Source organism: Tenrec ecaudatus, chromosome 3, assembly GCF_050624435.1.
Source record: "Tenrec ecaudatus isolate mTenEca1 chromosome 3, mTenEca1.hap1, whole genome shotgun sequence".
Lineage (NCBI taxonomy): Eukaryota > Metazoa > Chordata > Mammalia > Afrosoricida > Tenrecidae > Tenrec > Tenrec ecaudatus.
Window position 1 is genome coordinate 157992969 of NC_134532.1, and position 10756 is coordinate 158003724.

The window sequence follows — 10756 nt, forward strand, 5'->3', positions numbered from 1 at the left end:
CATATGGAACTCAACTTGCTTTTTCTTGGATGTACATGTGCTAAATGGTAATGGAAATTACTGTGTATTATCTGAGAAGAAAACAGTTGTTGATAATTCCCTTCATCCATCTGGTAGGTTCAGTTGCTTTTTTTCTATTTTTTTAATAACCATTTTATGCTCCGAATCAAACTTGCTGAAATTTACTGAAGTTTTACTGTAGATTGATTAGAGTTACAAGGAAACAAAACTAGGGGTATTAGCTATAAATCTCTGTAGCTTTGTTTTATTCTTTATCTTTAGAAACACATAGCAGGGTTATTTACATTTCCATTTTCAGCATAAGTCCATATTTTTTATCCCTGTAATACTATCCACAGTCAAGTCTATGGTTGTCTGTGCAATCTACAACCCAGTATCTCTTAATATTTATCTGAGAGTTTTGATAATTGAATTCATCTTTTTGAAATGTTTATAAATTTGTCACAGAGATGTTAGATGCCATCGAGTTGGCTGCAACGCATAGCAACCCCGTGGACAACAGAAGGAAGCACTGCTCCTTTCTGTGCCAGCTGCAGCTCGTTTTTTATGTTCCAGCCCATCAAGGCCGTCCCTGTGCCAATCTGTCTTGTCGACAGTCTTCCTCTCTTTCTCTGCTCTGCTTCTTTACCAAGCTGAATTTCCTTCTCTGGGAACTGGTATCTACTGGCAACATGTTCACAGTACTTGAGACAAAACCTCACTATTTTTGCCTCTTGGAAGCACAATGACTATATGTCTTCCCAGACGGATTTGTTTGTTCTTCTGGCAGACTATGGGTACTTTCAATATTCCTCACCAGCACCATAATTCAAATGTATCAAGTATTCCCCAGTCTTCTTTATTCAATGTCCAACTTTCACATGCATATGAGGCAATTGAACATACCAGGCCTTAGGTCAGAAGGGAACATCCTGGCTTTCCAAAACTCTAATGAGGTCTTGTATAGCAAATTTACCAATGTATTTGTCACAGACATAGGAATTCTATTCTGTTTGGGGCTAAATTTAAAGGAAAATTGTTAATCTATCTTGATGAGCCATCTTCTTGAAATGAGGAGATATATAATTATAGAATCAGACACATGAGTTAAGTATAAACTGTTGACTATTCCTCAGGTTTTCTAAATTATTAAAATATTTGTATTGCTAATCTCTAGGTTTGATTATTATTATAAATCAGTCTGAATAATTTACTTCTTTCTTTGCACTGCTACAAATGGGTTTGAATTATTGCTGGCCTTGAGACATTCTGTTTTTACTCATCATGTGAATTTCTGGGAGAAATAATGTTTCAACAACATGTTTTTAGGACCAGCATTTAAATCCAATTTTATTTTTCTCTTTTTCCACTATTCTCTTAATAATTGAGTGGTGAAGTCCCAATTTCAGGACAGTGGATAAACTCATCAAACTGCATTGCATAGCATCATTAAGAAACTGGAGTCAGATTTTCTTTTCTCATTTTTATTTCTTGTTCTGGGAACAGCAACTGCAAGAGCCTTGGACACTGTGCACTACATAGCCCCAGAGGGGGTCATGCCAACATATATGTATATTAGTACCTTCATATGTCCTGAAATGTACAGATGCTGTATGTTCCCTTCAGGAGGGATTGCAAAATGTTCTTTCATAAATAACTTGACAGATTGACGATCTTATTGGGTGAGTAATTAATTGTTAAGGTATACTTTAAATAATTATAGCATCACAGATATTCCAGAAGCATTTAGATGTCTGATTGTTGTTGTTAGTAGCTGTGGTTGAATCAACTCAGATTCCTGAAGACCTTGTGTTCAACAGAGCGGAATGTTGCCAAGCTTTATGCCATCTTCATAAGTACTATGTTTGACTCAGTGATGGCTATTGTGTGATCCATCTTTGGGAAGGTTTATCTTTTTAAAGTAATTATCATCATCATATATAATACACATACATAAATGCACACATTTATGTTTGTCTCTAAGTAGAAAATACCACCATGATTCTAACGTCAATGTGTGACATCTTATCTTTTGGGTAGGGACCTTGATTTTGTGGCTGTTGGGTAGGCTTTGGACTCCCAACGACAATGCTCACTAGTAAAACCCGCTCTCTCCTCCTCAGGAGCAAGCCGAGGCTCTCTCTAGCTGTTCCTATAAAGGTTTACGGTATTTACCCAAACCCCCACATGCAGCTGCCCTGAGTCAGAATCAACTCAATGGGCAGTGGGCTTGTTTTGTTTTTTTTTGGGGGGGGGTATTCGTTGATGGTTAGAGTTGTGGCTGCTGAAGGTTGGTGATTTGGACCCACTCGGCATCTCCATGGGAGAAAAACCTTCTGAACTGCTCTCATGAAGATTACCACCAAGAAAACCATGTGAAACAGTTCTACTCTGTCACATCGGATTGCTATAGATGGGAAATTGACATATAACATCTAGTTTGGCATGTAACAATATCATACTTCCTGATTGGCCTGAAAGCATTGTTGACACACACTTTCTACTCACCGTGTGACTGAGGCATCAGCAAATATTTAACTATCTTCAAGCCACCCTTTTCACTTCTCCTTCAACTTTTTATCTGCATGCGTGCATTATTAGAACTTCATCTAAAATATGACGAGTGATTTAGCATGTATATTTTATTTTATATATATACTATGTATCCCCTGTTCAGAAATATATTTCTGATGCTTTCACCTTTCCATGCACACCTTATATACTTCAGTGGCATCTTTTCAACAAATGGTTTACAATTGCCTTAGGTACTGTATAGTTTTTTTCCCCTATTGTCTCTCCAGGCTCACTATCAACTCTGTTTCCATCTCTTTTTTCTGATCTAGACACGCTGGACAGTGGTTCCTCTCTTTTTCAAAGCTACTTTGCTCTCTACCAGTTCTCGTTCTTCTCTGATTCAGTTCTTTCCCCAGGGGACATTCTTCTGCACCCTTAAAGCAATGTTAGGTTACATAAATTCTTCAGATCTTCAAAACAACATCATGTTTTCAGGGAAGTTCATCTGATCATTCAACATGTGGTTGGGTCTCACTTTTATGTATTGATATATGACATGTGGACAATTAGACTTTCAGTGTTATCTAGACTTGTTCATGTAGAAAGATGGGTATGAAGAAGGACTTGCTTTTCTATTCCTGTAAGGAGTTAGTGTCTTAGAAAACCCACAGGGTAGTTCAACCCTGTCCTATAGTACTGCTGTGAGTCAGAACTGACTCAATGATAGTGAGCTTGGGTTTATTGCTGCATCAGTTCATTCATGGATTTTTCCAACTCTGTTGAACTGCATATCTCCTGATGTCTTTAGCTGGAAAGGGGGAACTGATTACAAAGATCTACATGTTACCTCCTCCCTGGGGGATGGACAACAGAAGAATGGGTGAGGGGAGATGTCGGACATGGAAAGATGATAAAATAATAATCTATAAATTATCAAGGTTTCATGATGAAGGGGAGTGTGGAGAAGGAGAGGAAAAAATGAGGAGCTGATGCCAGGGGCTTAGGTAGAAAGCAAATGTTTTGAGAATGACGAGGGCAATGAATGTACGGATATGCTTTACACAATTGATGTACGTATGGATTGTGATGAATTGTATGAGCCCCTAATGAAAGGATTAAAAAAAGAAGAAATAGAAATACAATCGAGAGGCTAGAGTAAGGAAAATGTATTTACAAAAGGGGAGAAAGAACATGCCAAGGCGTAAACGAATTGGGTTTGCATAGCGTTTCAGCCTTGCAGTTGTCTGTAGAATGTCTCCATCAGTACCGATTTGACAAATACTTCCTTTGGATGGATCTGTTCTTAGTTCTAAGATATTCAGATCTAATTTGCCAGTTACCTGCGATTGACACTTCATATATTAAATATTATAGAGTCAACTATAGTGTATTTTGCAGACCCACAAATATTATATATTGGCATGCGTTTGTAATATAGCCTAACTATATATTTACATTTAACTAATATAAGCCTATGAAAGATCAAAGTATCTTGGAATTTAGTGAAAGTTATTGAGAAACTGAAGTTTGAGCGGAGCCATTGCAATGCATGTCATCCATTAATAGTTACCAAGTCTGTGCTGTGTCCTTGTTGACGGATCAGGCCCATCTATATGGCTTGTTGTGTGTTTAGGACATAGCAGAATGAATCATCTATTTTCAGACTAATCCTTCAGGGTTCTACAAACTCAGCAGTTCATTAGCATATGGCCTCAAATCAGGGATTCATTTAACAATTCATGCTCTGTGACCCCTTTTAAAACTTCCTTTAAACAAAATTTAATACCATTCTGATAATATTATGTCTTTGATGAGCTAAAAAAAAGAATCGGTAGGTCCTATTGTATTAACTTAAAATATACTTACCTTTATTTAGTCAGGCTTACTTGGACCATTCTGTAATAAATTGCCTTGAGTTTAAAAGTATATTTCATTAAAATGTGTTTTATTTAAAAAAACAGTATATTAAATCAGTTTTTGTAATTAAAGTTCTCTAAGCTCTGGTGGTATAGTCGTTATACTTTGGGATGCGATCCGCATGGTAGCCAGTTCAAAGTCACCAGCAGCTCCATGGGAGGACTGGGCTTTCTATTCCTATAAACGGTTACAGGCTCAGAAACCCACAGGGAGTGTCGCTCTGAGTCAACATTGACTTTATGGCATTGAGAAGTAACAAAGAGAGGACCACAATTGGATAAACTGGATAGATTTAATGCACTATTTGTTTCTAAAAGATAAAACCCATTGCAGAGAAATACACTTGTAAAGTCATGGAAAATCATTAGAGAAAAGTCTTGACATTTATTATTCCCACCAGCCTCACTCCACAGGAGAAGACTGAGCCTTTTACTGCCAAAGGGTTCCCATCTGGGAAAGTCACAGAGGCTGTTCTACCCGATACAATGGGGCCCCTAGGCATCCACATAGACCTCACGGGAGGGTGTCAATGATTTGCTATTTGAAGAGACCTGGTAGCACAAGGATTAGCAGAAAGTTGGTGGTTTGAACTCGCTAGTCACCCTGAGCAGAACCATGTGTAGTTAAGTTTTGTGAAGAATACTGTGTTATACGCTTTCGAGGGCAGTTCTTCTCCGGCCTAAAAGGTCTTTAGTTGTAGGCATTAACTTGAAGGCAGAGTTGTTTTTTACATTTTTCGATTATTATGTCTGATGAAATCAATGCTGTTTTATTAATATTTTTATTACAGTTTCTTTTCAGCAAAAACCCATTTTGGAAGTTTCTGCTTTTTATTGAAGTAAATGTGTTTGACAGAAGTAAGTGAGTCACATGAATAGAACGCTGCCTGCTGGGTTCTCTTGTGATTGTGCCGCTGACTTGCTCCCATGCAAGGCAAGACCACTAATCTTCATCAGTCGCAAGTGGAATGAAGTAGTAATTTGAAATTACCCCTAGATAATTATAGTTTTACTTATATCAATTGGAGGAAAGAGATCTAGATTGTGGGTCACTGCCAAAACCAGTCAGAGTGAAGAAGGTATATAGTTCATGCTAAAATACAGGGTTTAGGGGGTTACACACAGAGGGTTGTAGAGAAAATGTGCTTATTAATTGCCCAGTTGGGAGAGGATTGTACAGCAAGGAAAATGTACTGAAATGCCATGCTTCAGAAAGAGCTTTGATTCAGAAACTGTACAGATACAGCAGGGAGTAGTATGTTGATCATTCGTCCTCTGGTACATATTTATAATTGAGATCAAATTTGTTGGATATAGTGTATTAGGTGTTCATGTAATTACGCATTGGAGAGCCTAGTTAATTTCAAGTTGGCATAGTACGAAGAAGCTTAGAGAGGTTGCGCTGTTGGCTCTGATTGGTATGTATGCTGCTTTACTCAACAATAAGGAGATAGTTGTAATTTCAAAATGTAACAAAAGATGGAGACAATGGAAGTTCAAAGTATTTACGGTCTGTACGTGCCTACCTGTGCGTGCCTGTGGGTGTGGGTGTCTGTACGTGCCTACCTGTGCGCGTGCCTGTGGGTGTGGGTGTCTGTACGTGCCTACCTGTGCATGCCTGTGGGTGTAGGTGTCTGTACGTGCCTACCTGTGCGCGTGCCTGTGGGTGTGGGTGTCTGTGTGTGCCTACCTGTGCGCGTGCCTGTGGGTGTGGGTGTCTGTACGTGCCTACCTGTGCGTGCCTGTGGGTGTGGGTGTCTGTGTGTGCCTACCTGTGCGCGTGCCTGTGGGTGTGGGTGTCTGTACTTGCCTACCTGTGCGCGTGCCTGTGGGTGTGGGTGTCTGTGTGCTTACCTGTACGCGTGCCTGTGGGTGTGGGTGTCTGTGTGTGCCTACCTGTGCGCGTGCCTGTGGGTGTGGGTGTCTGTACGTGCCTACCTGTGCGTGTGCCTGTGGGTGTGGGTGTCTGGGTTCTTGTTTTGAGAAAAATCACTATGGCAATTCTTTGAATAAGTTATTTCATCTACTTTCAGATATTATGTATTAAAACAGTGAATTACACCATCACTCTCTTTTTCTTATAAACTGATGACGAATAGTTTTGGAATTGCTTGCTGAGTAAAACATTTACTTGACAATGTAACAACACTAAAATTTTACACTATACTCTGTATGCTGTACATGGGGATTTCTTAACACTGGCACTATTGACAGTTTGGGTCAATTAGAAAACATTGGCAAGGAATGGAATTCAATTTGTTCCTGGTGGGACTCTTAACAGCATCCTTAGCTTCTATCTACTATATACCAGTATGAAAATCCTCTCAAACTGTGGCGAAAAATATTTCCAAGCAATGCCAAATGTCATATCCTAAGAAGAAGGAAGCATTACCATTCCCAGCTAAGAGCTACTAATCTAAATACACACTCTCTCCGTGAATACATATATACGGTTATCTTAGCAAAATTAGTGGGGGTTGTTTTTGGAAAAAATTCAGAATCAATGTTGTGCATATTATCAGATGTGACTAATTTTACTTGGATTTGGTTGCTCATATGCTACCTGTGTGAAGTGGCATGTTGTGTGGTTTAAGATTCTGAACCAGATGTCTGTTGTCAAATCCTTTTACCAGTGCTGTGGTTGTGTGCTGTCATAGTAATAATAACTTTGACATTGGAGGTCACCCTTATGAAGTTGTGTTATATGTTTTATGTTTCAGTATATGAAACTCAGTATTGATGAACCCACCAGGACAGCAAGTAGAATAAGGATTGGGTGCAGTGGTGGTGGTGGCGGGGGGGCGGGCATGGAATGTAAAAGGGAGACAAAATCTGGAGTCCAGGAAGAAAAAGAATGTTTGGCAACTCATTGTGGTAGCAATTTTCCACTTCTGCTTGATGTGATTGAACTATGGCATCACATATGTATTCACTTCCAATTAATAATACATTAAAAAAATGACTTGTGACTTTTATATCTCTCCAGGAAATTTTCTTATGATACTGGTCCATTCCATAATGTTACTGGGGAACTGAATTTTAATATCGATGGCCAAGGACCCCTCTATATCATATGAATGCTAATTAATGATTATATTTTAGTCAGCTATCTCAGAATTGTCTAAATTGCCTCTCAATCATAAACATATTAAAATTAGAAGTATAGAATAGGCTTCTTTTTCTGAGTTATGGTATAATGCTAATGATCAGAAAAATATCTCACAGTGGCCATATCTTTACATGTTCACACTGATTTAAAATCTATAAGGACAATTAAAAAGATTGTTATTGTCAGGTGCCATCAAGGAAGCTCCAACCCATAGTGACCCTATGCGTAACAGAACAAAACACTGCCTCGTCCTGGGCCATCCTCACAATTGTTCCTATGCCTGAGCCCACTGTTGCAGCCAATGTGTCATTTCATCTCATCAAAGCCTTCCTCTTTTGGCCACCCATCCACTTGACCAAACATGGTGTCCTTCCCCAGGGACTGGTCCCTCCTGACAATATGTTCAAAATGTGTGTGTTAGACCAGGTTGACTAGAGAGACAAATCCAAGAACACGTCTTTGTAAAAGAGAGCAATTGTAAATTGTATATCAAAGAGCAATTGTGTATTGGTAAAACATCCCAGCCCAGTCTGGATCAAGTCTATAAGTCAGATATTAGCCCATATGTCCAATACTAGTCCATAAATTCCTATTTCGACTCACCCAACACATGCAGTGATGCCAAATGCTGGAAGATAATGGGCTGGTGGGTGAGAAGTCTTGTGGATCCAGAGGTGGTGCAAGCATCTCAGTGATCTAGTTGCCATCAGCATGGCTAAGAGGCTTGTGAACACGAATATGTAGCAGAGAGAGTGCATCCAGATGCCTCCAGGGAAGAACACAGGGCGTTCCCAGAATCCTCACGAGAAGGCCATGTCCACAAGGCTGTGACCTTATTGATAGGCTAGACTTTCCCCTACACTTATGTATCATGTTGACATGGCATTATGTAATTGCTACAGTATGTAAGATGAAGTCTAGTCATCCTTACCTCTGAAGAACACGCGGGTGTTACTTCTTCACACACAGGTCAATTTGTCCTTTGAGCAGTCCTTTGTACTTTCAGTGTTCTTCTCCAGCACCACCATTGGAATACATCTGTTCTTCTTCCGTCTTCCATTTTCAATGCCCTACTTTCACATACGTACGATGCAATAGAGAATATGATGGCTTGGGTCAGGTGTACTTTAGTCCTCAAATTTATTAAAAGGGCTAGGAAAACAAAATATGATCTTTATAATTTTTTATTTCCATCGCTTCTTATTCACATACACTACATTTGGAAAAAAAACTTTTCACAAAATTGGATAACATAAATCAGCACAAGAGGAAAGTTGTGTGTACAAAGACATTCCAGGTCAAAAAGTCAGGAGTCCTGCTGATGTTATCTGGTCAGTTTGGAGTGTTGGGGCTACTTGCTCCCATAAACATCTATAGCCACAAGTACCCTATGCAAAAGTGGGAGATTGTTTATAAACCAAGAGCCATTTATTTATGTATAACATCATTCTCAAGCCATAATAGTTCACCACTTAACTAACTCACCCCTAAAGTGATGTCTGAAATTGCTGCTCTTTGATGGGAAATGTGATGTTAGCTGGCAGTGATGACTTCATGGCCCTTATGTGGCCCATGGGTCAGAACTTCCTCTCCCCTGGGGTCATAACGAGTTGGAATCAACATGAGGGCACTGTTTCTGTGTTTTTTTATGATGAGTTTTATTTTTTTGATTATTTAGCAAAGATCTCCAAGCCATGTCTCTATAAATCTTTCAAGACTAAAGTTCCAAAAATTAATGGCAATGATTAGAATCAAAGTTGGCAAAAATTGCATTAAATCATCCAGTAAATTGCAGGACTCCTCTAGGTTTCGAACGATTTTTGCTAACAATTCTTGATCTCCTTTTTCAGAGACTGGCCCTTTCTGAGACATGTCCAAAGTACCTGAGATGAAGTCTCCACATCCTCACTTTGGTGGAAAATTCTGGTTATACTTCTTCCAAGAAAATTGTGTTAATTCCTCTGGCAGCCCTTGACATACTCAATATTGTTCTCCAATATTATATTTCAAATGCATCAATTTTTTTCAGTCCTCTACGTATTCTTTGTCCAGCTCTCTCATGCATAGGAGACCATGGAAAGTATTATGACTTGGATGTATTGTTTTTTTTTTAACAAGATAATTAAAATCCAAGACTCCTAGCTTTGTGAACCACACAAGCCAACCAGGAATTTAGCAAATTAGAAAATAAGCTGTCACAGCAATTCATTAGTGTTCGATGTATGTTTCATACACCTGTCGATTGCCATTCCCTGTCTTTAACAATTTTTAATTAATTCATAAATTTGGAAATGTATTATATAAAACATAACAAAAATAATGCCAAATAAATTGTTATTTAGCATGTTATGTGCTCATAAACAGAGCATTTTCAAGGCTTTCTAAGACTTCCCTTCTGTTAAAATCAGAAACTTTATGTGAACTACTCCGTCTTACACTTTAGTTGTATGGTGACACTCTCGCATAAGTGATGTATTGCTAACTTCCAGGTAATCAGTCAAACTTAGGAGCTCTCCCAGCAGGAGGAAGATGAGGCTCCCTGCTCCCCTACCAATGGATAGCTTGGGAAAACACATGGTGACACCTCGGTTGTAGAACTGCATTTGTTCCAAATTCGTTTCCAACACAGAAAAGTTTGAGAACTGAACCAATTTCTGCCCTAAGAAATAATGAACAGCCATACAGTTGATCTGGGGCCCTCAAATTACACATATAAAGTCACTTCTCCGGGACTTTAGACCACTATGGAGGCTTTTGACCTCTCTCTCTATCACAGTCTCGGATCAGCTGTCACCATCAGTTGCTTCTGATGTATCCAAATTAACAGCAAATTGCCAACCTCTTAGGCGTCTGGAGTCTTTGTTTCGTGGTTAACGATTTTACAACATTCACTACATTAGTCACTTTAATCACTTTTTTCCACCCGAAATGTTGACGATCTCGAATTGGTCATGTTGTATTTAGCTGCCAAATCAGACGTGTCAACCTGCTTCACATGGCACTTGACTTCTTCTGTAACTCTCGTGGTTCCCAGGCTGCTGCTGGCTTTGCTGGTGTCACCAACTCTCTGTGGAGCCCTGGTTATGAGATTTTGCACCAATAAGGAATCAACGGAAGTGTCATTTTGTTGTTGTTGTTCTCTGCAAGACTCGACACATGCCTTACTCTTGGTTCCGACAGGTTTTTCAAGTTGGGTTCTTGGTTTGACTCTGGAGCA

General features: G+C 39.2%; 1 protein-coding gene across 9 annotated transcripts in view; it reads left to right on the forward strand.

The window, feature by feature from the left end:
- The window catches only part of EPHA5 (EPH receptor A5), a 378384-nt gene that overhangs the window by 71630 nt on the left and 295998 nt on the right, over positions 1-10756 (forward strand). The gene's annotated exons all lie outside the window — the stretch shown is intronic.